The sequence below is a fragment of the Dasypus novemcinctus genome, assembly GCF_030445035.2.
Source record: "Dasypus novemcinctus isolate mDasNov1 chromosome 11 unlocalized genomic scaffold, mDasNov1.1.hap2 SUPER_11_unloc_2, whole genome shotgun sequence".
Taxonomy (NCBI): domain Eukaryota; kingdom Metazoa; phylum Chordata; class Mammalia; order Cingulata; family Dasypodidae; genus Dasypus; species Dasypus novemcinctus.
In genome coordinates, this window is record NW_026688126.1 from 103,375 (window position 1) to 118,606 (window position 15,232).

Genomic DNA, 15,232 nt, shown 5'->3' on the forward strand with positions numbered 1-15,232 from the left:
AATAATCCAAAAATGTGTGTTAATGGTCTGTCTAAACTGCAAAATAAAAACTTAACTATATTTATGCTGCTCAAGTTATTTTAATTGATTGCTGATAACTAATAATGTTTCCAAGCACAAGCTTGCATATTACAGGTGACATGAATTCCAGAAGAAATCTTAAAAGGTACAATCTAAGATGTGATATATAACAGAGGATTTAAAAGCAGCTATACCAAGAAAGTAATAATTATGAGTCAATTGTAAATAAATTGTATGTTTCTGTTAATGTGTTGTAATTGTTTTGTGTTTGTCTGTCTGTTCATTCGGTGTCAGTGTATATTGTGATACCTCCGGATGCTAAATATAAATTAGTAGAAATTTTTAAAAGAGCTCTATTCAAATGGCTAAAAATTAAATAAGCACTTATATTAATAGTTAAGTTAATTATATTAATACATAAGTTTAAATGTTAATAAGATATCTACAATGATAAAAATTGTAAGTCTTGATTAACAAAATTACTATGCCTTTTCATAGGGGATGGTTCTTGCCTAGATTGAAATGAATGGCTTGTTTTTCTTTGCAGGGTGGTGTGGGGGATGCGAAACTTGAATGAATGTTAAAGAGTTGGGGGTTTGTGGCAATGCTAGCTGAAATTTAATGGGTTTTGCAAGGGGGTGTGTTTTGTCCTAAAGTAGGATGGCTAATTTTTCATAAACTCTTGAAACTTAATTTGCATGTGGCAAGTTGTAGAAGGTATTGTGATAACTTTAAGTAAGGGAATGTGTTCTGTAAAGATAAAATTTGTCTAAAAATGATATAATTATAGTCTATATGTTATAGACTATATTTATATATTTATATATATTTATATATTTATATATTTATATAGACTATAATTATAAATAATTATAAAAGGTCTTATAAAGCATTATTTAAATTAAAGTGTTTAAGTGGCTATTTCCAAAAGGTCATTATTAAACAAACCTGAATTAATAATAATAATAATAAAAAGTAATTTTATAACAGGGAAGCTTGGCTGCAGCCAGCCTCCCTTGACAACTTGCTTTTAGGAAACTGTTTCTGATATTGCATGCTACTAAATATTTAAAGTAAAGAAAAGTTCATTATTTTAACAAGCTCATTTAGTGTTCACGGTATTATGTTATAAAAAGGTTGCTTGATAACTTTGTATGTAGGCTATATGGAATGTGTTTTTATTATTAAGGAAACAGGATAATTTTGTCCTAAGAGAAAATGATTGGTTATTAAGAAAGGGTAAAATATGGAACAAAACCTGAGTGACCACTAAAAGTGCAGAAGGTTCGTGAAAAAGGAAATTTTATAGTTAAAGTTGAATAAGATTTGATGGGTCTATCTATAAAATTTTAAAGGCTTTAGTATCAAGTAGTATGCTGATGCAAAGTTGAAAATTTTTATTCTTTCTGAAGGCCTCTCATCATTAATCTGTTTTGGTAAAAGTTCTTATCCTCAATAATCAGTATACAAAGAAAGTCTGTCTTACCAAAATAGCTTCTTGTGCTTCTTCTGCTTATCATTTCCTCGGTGTTCCAAGAAAGGAAAGTTTTATCTCTTTTAAAGGAACATAATGTTCAAAACTGCTTTCTCAAAACCTAATCCTGAACAGTAGCCTTTTATTCCAAACTAATTATAAGAGATTTGTTCTTTTACCTTGAAAGAAAAATTAAAGTAATAATTAAGTTCATTTAATATGTTATAAGTAAATAAAAGGTGTTTTACAGTGTTATAAAATTAACAAGTTTTTTTTCCCTTAAACCCTCTATTAAAGTCGTATGAACAAAAGGTTTCTATAAATGCTTAAAAGTGTATAAAGTTACCAATATTTCAGCATAATATTAAAGAGAAGTACAGTGTGGTTATTCATGGTTTTAATTATAATAAAAGAGTATGTGTCACAGAAACAACCTCTTATCATAGATTAAAGTAACAACACTAGTATGCAGCAATCCCAAACACTGCTAGTTTGTTGCAAAAAGTTAAAGTCCAGCACAGCTATCACTTTGTTTTAAAACTTGCTAAGACTTTCTTTAGTGTCTTCTTACACAAATCAAGCCAGCTGCATTCCTCTATCTATAAAAAACCTAACAATGAACTTTTGCAGTGCTTTTCAGGACTATGTGCATGGCCTAACCATCTTGTACAGTATTTACTGACTGTAATAGTAATAAAAAAGCAGCATACATTACTTCTTGAAAAGAACAGGCTTGGCAGACTCCATTCATGTCTGCTCAGCATACTGAACTTGCTGCCATCATTAAGGTGTTAACAATACTTAAGGAACCTTTGAATGTTGTCTCTAATTCTGAATATGTATGCCTTACTGTTTAGCATATTGAAACAGTTCATATCTTTGCTACTAATAAGTTATCTCAACTTTTCACTGACTTGCAACATCTCATCAGGTTAAAACAGCATCCTATTTACATTACTCACATACACTCTCATACCTCTTTGCCTAGTCCTATGACAGCAAATAATGCTCAAGCTGATTTATTAATAGGGTGTTTACAAGGTGCTCATGCTCTAACTCACATTAATGCTAAAAGCCTGCAAAATAAATATCAAAAGTTAACAAAACTACAGGCACAAAAATTATTCACGCTTGTCCTACTTGTGGACCACTAACAGTGGTACCTTTTCAGGCTGGAACTAATCCCAGAGGCCTGACTCCTAATCAATTATGGCAGATGGGTGTTACTCACATACCATCCTTTAGTAAACTACAATATGTTCATGTTTATATTGACACTTATTCTCATTTTATGTACACTGCTGCTCAAAGTAAGGAACAGTTGCATCATGTTTGTTCACATCTATAGTCTGCTTTTGCTGTAATGGGATGTCCTCTAAAAATTAATAATACACCTTCTTACATTAGTAAATCCTTTGAATCTTTCCTTTTAAAATATGGTATTCAATATGTTGCTAATATTCCTTATAATCCTACATGTCAAGCCATAGTTGAATGCAACCATCATACCCTAAAAACTATGCTTTTAAAACAAAAAGGGGGAAATAATGGTATTATGACACCAAAAGATTAATTAGCAAAAGCTTTATTTACTTTGCATTTTCTTAATGTTTATAATTCATTAACACCTGTGGAATGTCACTCTGGAAAATGTCAAACATCTACAGTAGACACAGGAAATGAAGATCAACCAATATTCTAGAAAGATATGTTAAGCAATGAATGGAAAAAAGGTAGGATTAAAGTAAGGGGGTGAGGCTATGCGCTTATTATTTCAGAAATGGAGAACAAATTTAGTTATCTCTGAAAAGGATTAAACCCCAGAATGAAGAGATGGAATCTTCTACAACTTCTGATGATGGTGATCATAAGTAATAAGGAAGCTGCCAGTAATTACACTTATTAGGCCTTTATACCTAAACCCCCATTACTTAGAGTGTTAACCTGGAAAAATCCATTCTTTCATATATATCTGAATAAAACCCATATATTCCCTAAACCAATTGATAATTGATTGCCAATTAAACCCTATAAAGACAAAGAATCGATAATCTCATATTACCATTTGATTATCAACCCTTATGCATTAGTAACCATCCTTCCTGTATGTAGGTTAAAAATCAGGCCATAATTATTTTCAAAAATAGTAATACTCAGTTTATTGTGACTTTGTTTCCCTCTTACAATTTAATCATAACCAAGAATCCTACTCATGATTGTTGGAAAATTAACTATAACCCAAAAATGCTCTATTCTATAAAAATGAGGCCTTGCATCCTAGTAGCCATTACCCTGCAACTAACATACTATGGAGAAGGCAAACTAAAAATTTTACTATCCGCATCTGTGTCAAAGAGAGCCGCCTTCCTCCCTATATTGGTAAAAAATTAGCCTCACAGGTTCAGTCGCTGCAGCTGCCATGGCAGGTGGTGCTCTTGGTCATGGCCTCATCAGCTTGCAGTACTTTAAACAAGAATGACAAATTAGCCTAGAACCCAGTGCACAGTCTCTTGACTCTCTGCAGTGGCAACTAACATCCCTCGCCCAAGTAATCCTTCAAAACTGCAGGGCCCTTAACTTACAGCTGAAAAAAGGGGGAACCTGCCTTTTCCTCCAGGAGGAATGCTGCTACTATATAAATGAATCTGGTATTGTTGAGCAAAATGTTAAGAAATTGTGAGAATTGCAGGAAGGAATACTGCCCTCCCAATCAACCTCCTCCTTATCTGCCTGGCTCACCTCCCCCTTCATAACATGGCTAGGTCCACTCCTCAGCCCCCTAATCACTCTCCTTTTAATCTCTGCATTTGCACCTTGCCTCCTTAAATTCCTCCAAGAAAGGATGAAGCAAATTTCTGCCCACGTGATGTATCTTGCTGCTGTTCGTCAATACCAGCCTATCCTGACCGAAGAACAAACAACCAACCTTTGAAAATGCAAATCTCTTATGCTGCCTCATTGCCAACCTGTACCCTAATGGCGTTTCCTTGCCTGTCCTCCCTGCCCATGGTCACAACTGCCCCTATCACAGCTAACCCTTCTCTGTTTAATTAATATTGCTGAACAGCTTCGGTAAGGAAAACAGCTTCAGTGAGGAGTTTAGTGGTTCAAATGAGCAGCAGGTGCTCTAGCCAAACAAGACCAGGGTGGGTGTGGCCTCACCCACTAATCTCAGTACATCATGCATGTCATGCATGGTGTAGAGCTCCCTGTTATAGCTTGTTATATTTGCAAGTCATTTATTGCTGAGGCACTGGTCTGGTTAGTCAATGATGGGCAACTGGGCTGACCCATCAGTCAACCTAAGACAGACGTGGCCTTTTGCTGCCACGATTCCCAATGACAGGTAAGACTGATCACTTAACGGGTGCAGCCCCAACCTAAGACAGGCACAGCCCCCCTCAGTACAGGAGCACCTTGCAGCCATACGTCACCACTGAGCATAAGCCCTGCCCTAACGTGAGCCATCACCAGCTGTCCACTTCAGTTCCTAACATATTAAACAGAGAAGGGGGACCTGTGGGGAGCCACCCACTGTGAAATCTATTTACAGCCTCAGAGAACATGGGCGGATTTCACAACTACCTCAGCCCTGCCCCACCATTTCCTTCTTCTTCCTCCTTGTTTCTTTGTTCTCCACTTTCCGCCACAACTCTGGTAACCACAGCAGCATGCATGTGCAAGGCGCGAAATTCTGCAGACCTGGCATGAACTTTCAGCCAATGCCCTCCTTGGACGCTTGCCACCCACAAGACCAGCCTATCACCCATGGACACATTTCCTTCCCTCAGTATATATTCCCATGTTCTACCCCCAATAAATGAGGCTTGATCAGAATCCTGTCTTGCCTCCATTCTTCTTGTTCCCTGTTGCACTTCTTCCCATAGGCTCCTGGAATCCACCCCCACTGGATCAGACAGTTAATATCTGTAGTTCAGGGAAGCAGATGTGGTTCAAGTGATAAGGCTTCCACCTACCATATAGGAGAACCTGGGTTTGATCACTGGGGCCTCCTGGTGAAAAAGAGAAAGTGAGCCTGTATGGTGAGCCAGTGCCTATGTAGTGAGCCAAGTGCCCTCATGGTGAGCTGTGTGCCCATGTGGTGAGCCGATTGTCCATGTGAATGCCCATGTGCTGAGCCAGTGCCTGTAAAGGGATCCAGTGCCCACACAGTAAGCCAAGTGCCCATGTGTTAAGCCAAGTGCCTATGTGAGTACCTATGCAGTGAGCTAGTGCTCACATGGTGAGCTGAGTGCCTCTGTGGTGAGCCAGTGCCTGCTCAGGTGAGTCACACAGTAAGATGATGATGCAACAAAAGAGAAACAAAGGGGAAAGTCAAAGTGAAGGGCAGCAGAGACCAGGAACTGATGTGGCACATGTGAAAGGGTACCTCTCTCCACATCAGAGGTCCCCAGGACCGAGTCTTAGTGAATCCTAGAGGAGAAAGATGAGAAGACAAGACAAAAATGCAGGTCATACAGTGAATGGGCACAGACAGTAAGAACAGTAGGATGGAGGTGGGGGTGGGGCTGGGGGAGGAGAAGAAAAAATATAATTATGCTGTAGTCTAATCTTTAAAAATATTTATAATTCATACCATCATATAATAAGTGCTGTACTCAAATTTAAAAAAGGACAAATATGAGAAAGGAACATTTCTATCTTAGACAAAAACAGATGACTTCACCTCAACATTAGATGGGACCTCCTCAACCACCCTGTCACTAGAAGGCTCCTCTACTAGGTCTTCCATGGGAGCTAGGGGGACACAGAGTAATGATCAGTACACTGGGGTGCAGCTCCTGCATTACTCAGGGCATTTTGCTTTGCCCAGACAAGAGGCTACAATGTGCAAACAAGGATGGTGGAGCTACCCAGAAACACTTCATGTAGGAAAGAGAGACAAAGGAAAGAGTGGAATGTAATCAGAATAGAATCCTTGGCTTTGTAGCTGAAGACAATCTAAGTCCATGATAAATAGTTCATGTATAAGTGGTACTAAACTATACAGTATGATGATATATATCCAACCTATTCTGAAGGCCAAGGAAATTGTCAGTATCACACTGACTTCAAGAAATACTGCTTCAGCCTCACAGCCTTGTTGACTTTGAATATCCCATCCATTCTAGAGGATTTTTTAAAAATTTTCAATGAGATAGCTGTATAATAGAAAATTTGCCAGTTTACTCATTTTTACAGCATGTACAATTTACTTGAATCAATTACATTTACAGTGTTTTGTTACTGTCACCAAACATTCAATTCCAAAACTTTCTCGTTACCTGAAACAGAAACTCTGTAGTTATTAGCTATTAAGCCCATTCTACTTTCTGCTAGTCCCTGGTAATAAACTCTAATCTATCTGTTTCTATGAATTTACTTTTTCTTAGCTTTCAAATAATTGCAATCACCAACTGTTTTACTTTTGTGCCTGCCTTATTCAGTACATTTTTAAGGGTCATGCATATAGTAGTATGTATCAGAACTTCAATACTTTTTATGGCTCAATTATATTCCATTGTATGGATATACCACTTTTAAAAAACTTATTCCTCTAAATGAGCACACTTAGGTGGTTTCCAGCTTTTGGGTATTGCAAATAATGCTGCAATAATACTGGTTTCAAGTACCTCTTTCAGCCTCTGTTTTTAATTCTTTAATATATAAACCTAGTAGGTAGCTGTCATATAGTAGTTCTAGGTTTAGCTTTTTGAGGGAATGTCAAACTATTTCCCGAATTGACTGCTTTATTTTAGATTCCTATCACCAATATATGGGGATTCCAGTTTACTCATATCCACATCTCTATTTGTTATTTTCTAGTTTTGTTTCTTTCTAAAATATTAGCCACCCTACTTATTAAAAATGGTATCTCCATTTCCTTAAAGACTAACCCTCTTCAACTGCTGCTGGGAAAGTGGAATGGTGCAGCCATTTTGGAGGATGATTTGGCAGTGCTCAAAAGGGTTATATAGAATTGCCATATGATTGTGCAATCCCACTACTGGGTATATATGCATAAGAATTGTGACCAGCAACAAATGAATGGATAAGCAAATATGGTTTATACATACAATGGAATATTACTCAGCTGTAGGAAGGAATGGCGTGTTGATATATGTGACAACATAGTTGAATCTTGACCTTATGTTGAGTGAAGTAAGCCAGTCACTAAAGGCAAATACTTCTTGACCTAACTGATATGACCTAAGTTTATTTAGGAGACTCACAGAGATTCCGGAAGATAGATTAAAGGAGACAGAAAGGGACTTGAGTGTGGTGAACCAAGCTCAATATGGGCAGTGCCTATGATAAGGCAGAAAGGGGTGGTTTGGCAGTGGATGGGGTGATGGTGATGCAGGGATATGAGTGGGTTGATGGAACTGGAATGGAAGGGTGAGCAGGGTGGAGGTATTTAATTTGGACTGTATGGAATTGTGGAAGTCTTGGAGAAAGGAACAAGTGTACTTGGGATTTGTTGGTTTGTGTTGGGACTACAAGGATGGGAATGTTCTTTTGGCAAATACAGCAGGTAGGTCACTGGTGCAGTGTACCGGTGCTAGCGGGGCATACAGAAAAGGATGCCCCTGGGGGATGCTTCAAAGGAATATGAATGTGTTCATCTTGTCATAAGGTGTTATATCAGTGGATGGAGACCCACAAACAATGAGAAAATATTAAAATTCCATTCTGGGAATCCTGCTATATACTCAAAGAGAGGGGCAAGAATCTCTAGAGTACATGGGCAGTGCCAAATAAAAGCAGACCAGTATGTCAAAGCCTCATTATTAATGCATAAGACTATGAACCTTATTCTTGGAAAATTGAAACTTAGTGGCTAACATAGGTTCTGAGGGAAGATGGAGGGAAGAATAGATGGATCATAGGGCATTTTGAGGGCATTGGAACTGTTCTGTGTGATTTTGCAATGATGGATACAGATGATTGTACATTGTGTGAAAACGTATAAAAGTATGATGCAAAGTGTAAACCATAACATAAACCATTGACCATAGTTTGTAGCAATGCTTCCATTTTTTTTTTTCAATTGTAACAGATGAACCCTACTCATGTATGATGTTGCTAATAGGAATAAATATGAGATGGGAAGGGGTGCAGTATATGGGAATCACCTATATATTCTTCAATTTTCTTCTCTCTTTTTTTAGGTACCAGGACCAGGGAGTGAAACCCAGATTTTGTAAGTGGGAAGCCAGTAGTCAACCACTGAGCCACATCAGTTCCTTTGAGTTGTTTTTGTGTGTGTGTGTTTGCTTTTTTCATTTACTTTTTGTTTGTCTTTGTTTTTAGGAGGCATTGGGAATCATACTGGGACCTCCCATGTGGAGAGCAGGCATTCAAACGTTTAAGTCACATCTGCTCATTCCCTATATTTTTGATGTGACATTTCTGTAACCTAAAGCTTCTTTGAAGATAAAGTGAAAAAAAATAAGACGTTGGGGGAAGATACAGATGAAATTGTAAGTATACATAAAAAATAACAGATATTAAGGTGATGAAAGTCACAATGCAAAAAACTTTTGACTTTCTTTATGGGGAGGTTTCGAACTGCACAAGTTACAGCTATGGCAGGGGAGGTCTACTGGTGCAGGGTGACAGTGAGGGACAGATGTGTGGGGAGGGGTGCACCTCAGGCATGCCTCTAGGGATTATGAATGTGTCCATATGGTCATGGGGTGTTATCTCAGTAGATGGAACCCATACAATAACCAACAAAACTTTCAATTCCCATTCTTGGAGCCCTGCTACATTTTCTAATACAGTGGCAAGAATATCAATACATCATCAGAACCTAGCTAAAAGAGGACAGACCAATATGCCAGGCCCTTGAGATTAATGCTGGTAGTTATGAACTTCATTCTTGTAAAACTGAAACTTAGCCTAGTGATATATACTGCCTAAGAGTTACCTTCTGAAAATGTGTATGTTGCTCAAATGTGGCCTCTTTCTAAGCCAAACTCAGCATGGAAGTCTGCTTTCTCCCTAGCATGGGACATTGCTCCCAAGGATGGGCCCCCTTGGCACTGAGGGATTGTTACCAATTGCCAACTAGAGATACATTTGTAAAAAGACTTTGACCAAGAGAGGGAATATTAAATACAAATGAGTGTTTATGGCTAGGATACTTCAATATGAGTCAGGAAGTCATTCCAGAGGAAAGTTTAGGCAGGTCACAGGAGGATCTCTGTGGCTGCCACAGTAAATAATGTCTCAGGCAGGAATGTTCCTGAGGGCTCTAAAGACATCTGGACATTCTAGCCAGGGCAGATATCCCCAGGAAATTGGCAACCCATCAGTGGGCCTTACCTAGGAAACTCTGGACCATGGTTAGTAGCAGTGCTTCAAGATTTATAAGAAATGTCCAACATTAATGAAAGATGTTTTTAATGGGTAAAGTGTGAGGGGGTGGAGGTGGGGTATATGGGAATCCCACCTAATTTTGCTTTAACTTTCATGTAATCTAAAATTTCCTTAAAAATAAAGGGAAAAAAGACCATGCGTACATATAGGTAAAACCCTTAGAAAACTGTGATACAGTGTCAATTTTATATGAATACTCAATTACTCAATCCAAAAGGATGTGCAAAAACTTAACTGTTCTTACTTGAGACACAGAACCTAGAGGGCTAAAGAAAATGGAGGGTAGGTCAATCAGATTTCAATATACAGTCCTGCATACATTTTAAATTTCTTATTAATGCATTATTTTTGCTGGTATTTTGTATGAAAACCCTACTGTCCCAAATTGTGGAATACAACAATTTCAGTAGGTTTTTGTATCACATCTTTAGCAATCCAGAGAGGCACATTGATGAGGTCCATTTGTGCTTTCTGGAGTCTGAAGCTTCAATGCAGAGTCATGGCTATAGGTAGGCTGGAAATATCTGGGCTAATTTCACCCATGACTGTGCTCAGAAGCTATATTTTGCCTAGAAGCCTCTGTGAGCCTTCCACATATATCTGTTACAGCAGCACCTTACTTCCCAGCACTATATGTGTTTAGTTTCTTAGCACTTCTATAATACATTGCCACAGACTGGGTGGTTTGAGAACACAAACTTAAACCTTCACAGTTCTAGGGACAAAAAGTCCAGCATTAATGTGTCCACAGCACCATACTCTGTGTCTCTCTCTGAAGGTCCTTGCTAGGAGCCATTCCTTGACTCTTCCAGCTTCTGGTGGCTCCAGGTGTCCTGGCTCCTGGCAGCATGACTCTATTCTCTTCCTCATCTCCACCTGGCCTTCTTCTCCAGTGTTGGTCCATCTTCACACAGCCTTCTCCTCTCTGTCTCTTCCCTTCTTGTAAGTGCACAAGTTGTATTATATTGCAGTTCACCCTGATTCAGTAGACTTCATCTTAATCACATTTGCAAACATCTTATTTCCAAAAGTGGTCACACTCACAGGTACCAAGGTTTTCTCCGTGTAATTTGGAGGGACACAATTCAACCACTGATGTTCTGTCATGGTAGGTACATGACAATATGCCTTTGTCAAAATGCACAAAGCTGAGGATTAGGAAGAGTGAGCCTCCAAAACACTGTATCAATACTGTCCCTTCAATTGTTCATACCACAGTGATGAGAGTTATTAACAGGGGAAACTGCTGGCTCTAGACTGGGAGGGTGGCAGGGGAATATGTGGGAACTGTTTGTATTCTCCACAGTTTTTATGTGAATCTAAAACTTCTCTTAAAAATATATCAGATTTTTAATAATCTCACAGCACTTTTTCAGAAGATAACTCTTCCTACTAATGTTCAGAAATAGACTGACCAAACATTAACTTAAAATACAATCTACCAGTAAATGTGAACCAACTTTAGTTGTAACTACATTTTTAATTATATGGTTGTGGCACTACTGACTCATTACTAAAAGCAAAATTTCACATGTGAATTAAGAAAACTATCATGGTTTAACCTTTTTAAAGGTTTTTCTCAATATGGAATACTTAGTATCTACAGTCAACATTACTGATGCAATAAAATAATTGCATTTCTACTGTACTGTCTGTGGAAAATTTCTAGGGAATGTTTGAGGACACTCCCTTTTCTTTGGCCAGATGCTGATTTTGAGGTTTCCAACTGAATGGGATTATCAGATAGTAGATTTTTTGGACTGGGTAGGAAATTTTCTTTTTTCATGCTTGAGACAAGAACTGGGAAAGGCAATCACAACAGAACTCTCAGGTGACATCCTTCCAACAGATGAATGTAGGAAATAATTATTAATTTATTTACAGTTCACACTGTGATCCCTTATTTACAGTCTACACAGGTGTCCCACTTGAGTCAAAGGTGGGTTTCAAAAAAAGTTGTAGTTTGGGGTTCACTTTAGACACCCAAAAGACAGATGTAGGGTACTTTATATAGATGACACAGCATAGGAAGGCAGCAGAGCACAGTGACCAAAAGCATGGTCAACTGTGTTCAAATCTAATTCAGAGGCCACCCAAAACAGGGAACATTATGTAAACTCTATGTGTCCAGTTTTCCATGCTGTCTTTTGAAGATTTTAGCCAGACCTGCTTATTAGTTTGTATTATGAGACTAAAAATAAGCAAATGTAAGGAAATCCTTAAGAAAAATGCCCAATATACCATAAAAGCCCCAGAAGAGTTCACTTATTAAATGTTGGGAGGAATTTGCAAGAAACTTGCTAGTGCTTCCCTCCAGAGTGGGTGTCTGATGGTTCCAGGACAGGGGTGGATGGACACTGACTTTCAGCCCTCAGTGGGGTGATCCTTTACAGCTCACGGAGAACACGTGCTCTGTTCTGAGATCCCACATCAACCCTGTGTGGTCACAACACTGCTGAGTGAGTGATTCTAGTCAGGAAATGTAGTCAGTGTCCCCACTAAGCAGATTCTGGGGTTACAAGTTACCTCCCAGGAGCTGTGGAGAAAGGCCTGCCAACTGCTTTATTACAGGAGAGAGAGTGGTTCAAACCCTCACCCTGCCTTCTGCCTAAGTGAGTTCTCTGACCCAAACCAGGACTCAGGTTTCCTCTCATAGAGTTCCTCTGAAGGACCAGGGAACAACAAAACTTGTGAACATCATGCCCCAAATACTCCCATTGTCAGCTGCCTCATGTGAGCCTTCCTGGGGGCATGTAATCTCTCCTAGTGATCAGGGGTGTGCTTGATTCCCATCCTGGCTCAGAACCCACCTTTTCACAAAGAGCTGCCACATGAGAGCTCTGCAGAGAATGTGTTCTCCTTGCACTCAAGTCTGAACAAGCAGTGGCAGAGGAGAGAGTCCCATCCATAGCTATCCCCACCCAGGACTTTCCTCAGCACCTCTAGCCTCCTTTCTTTGGGCCCCAATTGCTCATGTACTAAGGGATGTCCCTTCTTCTCCCTCCCTCAGGCTGCACTCAATTACCTGCGCCCTCTGCTATTATCCCACAGAAATCCCACCATGAAATCTGGCAAAATCATATGGCCTTTTAGGTAAAGATAGACAATCCATTAGTGAGAAAGGATAGTGAAGGGAATCACTCCATTTAAGTTCAACATTTGTCTTACTTATGGTCTAGCTTCCTAAACCATGAAACCACTAACAAGTCTAATATGTGTTATTATGGTCAACATCTAAAGAAGCTTATTTTGTAATGTAAAACACAATGGAAAAAAATTATTCTATTTTCCCCATACTTACTATTGAAGAGCATACAGGGCAGTGAGAAAATCAGTAGGTAACTTCTTAAAATGAAAATTTTGGATAACCCCCAAGGATTAAAGGAAATATGTATATTGGTTTATAAACTGACATTTGGAAACTCAAGTTCTTATAGCTAGGTTTGGAAAACTAGTTATATGAATGGTACTAACATACCCCAAGTATACTGAGTTATATATACACTTAATGATGAATAGAGGTTGAAAAGGGTGTTAAAAACATCTTTAGTACACCTCATCATATGAAATGCATCCTTTCTGGTCCCTACCAATCCAGATTCACTCCATATTCTGCAGTAATTACTTTACTACATCTCTGCTGAGTAAAATAACATTAGCACAGACATGGTCTTGAGGAAGAGAGTGAATGGTAAAGAACTTTATAAGAAATGCTAAATTTTTCTAAAGGGAGACTCATTTTAAGGCAACCAGCTTGATAGATGGATCTAAAATATAAAATAAGAATTAAGAGAAAAGTATAAATCACATCTAAAACTCTTTAGGACAAATTGGAGAGGAGAAACCAGAAGAAAAGTGAATCATATTTTGTGGAAAAATTTCCTGCCAATTTTTTGGGGATTGAATTAATCATGTAGGCCAATATGATCATACCTCTCAAGCAGCAATTGAGATTTCCCATCTCTATGTACTGTGGAAACTAAGCTGGGAGCTTTTCCACCTGCTACCAACTCCAAATCTCTCTGGGCATAGAGTGACAGTTAGGACCATGAGCCTTACGTGCATCATGAGATAACCATGGCAACCGGTCATCACAGAATTTTCAAAGGGAATGTATTCTCCTTATTGCAAGGTCCAACTGCTGCTGTATGGCCATTTTACTTGGCCATCAGCATTGAATGGGTGTTTCTATATCTCAACATCCTCTCCAATATTTTTTATTTTCTGTTTCTTAATAACACCATTATAGTGAGTGTGACATGGTATTTCAGTTTGGTTTTGAGTTGCATGTCCATAATAGCTAATGAAAGTAAGCATCTTTTCATGTGCTTTCTGTTCATTTGTGTATACTCTTTGGAGACACAAGTCTTTTCCCCATATTTAATTGGGTTTTCTTTCATTCTATTGTTGAGTTTTAGGATTTCTTTGTATAGTCTAGGTATTAAACCCTAATTGAATATATAGTTTCCAATTGTTTTCTCCCATGGAATGACTTGTCTTTTCATTTTCATGATAAAATGATTTTAGGTGGAAAACTTTTTAATTTAGATGAGGTCTTATCAATTTTTCCTTTGTTGCTTGTGCTTTGGGTGTAAAGTCTAAGAAACCATTGCCCAACATGAGGTGCTGAAGATCATTTCCTATGTTTTCTTCTAGAAATCTTATCTTACTAGTTCTTTTAGATCTTTATACATTTTCAGTTAATTTTTTGTATATGAGATGAGATCAGGGTCCTCTGTCATTGTTTTACATATGGATATCCAGTTCTCTTAGCATTATTTATTGAAGAGACTATTTTGAATGGACTTGGCAGCCTTGTCAAAAATCAATTGGCCATAGTTATGAGAGTCTATTTCTGAATAATTTTGAGGGTCCATTCAGTTCAATTGGTCTATGTATCTACTTGTCCCAGGACCATGTTGTTTAGGCCACTGTAGCTTTGTAATATGTTTTAAAGTGAAGAAGTGTGTGTCCTCTGAGCTTGTTTTTTCATGATGGTTTTGGCTTTTTGGGACTGTATGTCCTTCCAAATAAATGTGTTGACTTGTCTTTTCCATTTCTACAAAGTTGTTTATTGCAATTTTCATTGGGACTGCATAGCATCGGTAATTCATATATCTTGGTATATTTAACCTTCCAATCCATGAGCAGGGAATATCCTTCCATTCTCTTAAAAATTCTTTTTGTATTCATAATTTTGAAGTTTCCCATGCATAATTCCTTTACATCCTCAATTAAATTTATTCTGATAATTGGAAATGGACTCTTTTTTTTTCATTTCTTCCTGAAATTATACATAAATACTACTGATTTGCTCATGTTTATCTCAACAAACATCACTTTGCTGGAATT

General features: G+C 38.1%; 1 long non-coding RNA gene across 1 annotated transcript in view; it reads left to right on the forward strand.

Annotated features, from left to right (window-relative positions):
- The first annotated feature begins 8,101 nt into the window (after positions 1-8,101).
- LOC139438472 (uncharacterized) overlaps positions 8,102-15,232 on the forward strand; it is a 129,760-nt gene continuing 122,629 nt past the window's right edge. Inside the window, exons 1-2 of the long non-coding RNA XR_011648131.1 lie at positions 8,102-8,699; positions 8,810-8,979. This is a non-coding gene — a long non-coding RNA (uncharacterized lncRNA). The remainder of the gene's footprint in view (positions 8,700-8,809; positions 8,980-15,232) is intronic.